The sequence below is a fragment of the Anneissia japonica genome, unplaced genomic scaffold (genome assembly GCF_011630105.1).
Source record: "Anneissia japonica isolate Jap-2015-1 unplaced genomic scaffold, ASM1163010v1 scaffold1065_len1792383_cov172, whole genome shotgun sequence".
Lineage (NCBI taxonomy): Eukaryota > Metazoa > Echinodermata > Crinoidea > Comatulida > Comatulidae > Anneissia > Anneissia japonica.
Genome location: NW_022684135.1, coordinates 496,338 through 496,555, shown reverse-complemented (window position 1 = coordinate 496,555; position 218 = coordinate 496,338).

The following is a 218-nucleotide window of genomic DNA, read 5'->3' as shown; positions in this document are numbered from 1 at the left end:
ATCGGTAAACGTTTGAAATAGATGTTGGGTACCACCGTTGGGCCGACGTTTCTTAGAGGTTGTAAATATTATGTATGATTATAGACGTTGTCGCAACATCACAGTACTCTGTTGGCCCGACGTCGGTATAAACGTGAAATTTACAACTTCTAACCAACGTCGGCCCCACTGTTGTCACCAACCTCCACTAACGTTTACCGACGTCGGATATCATATAT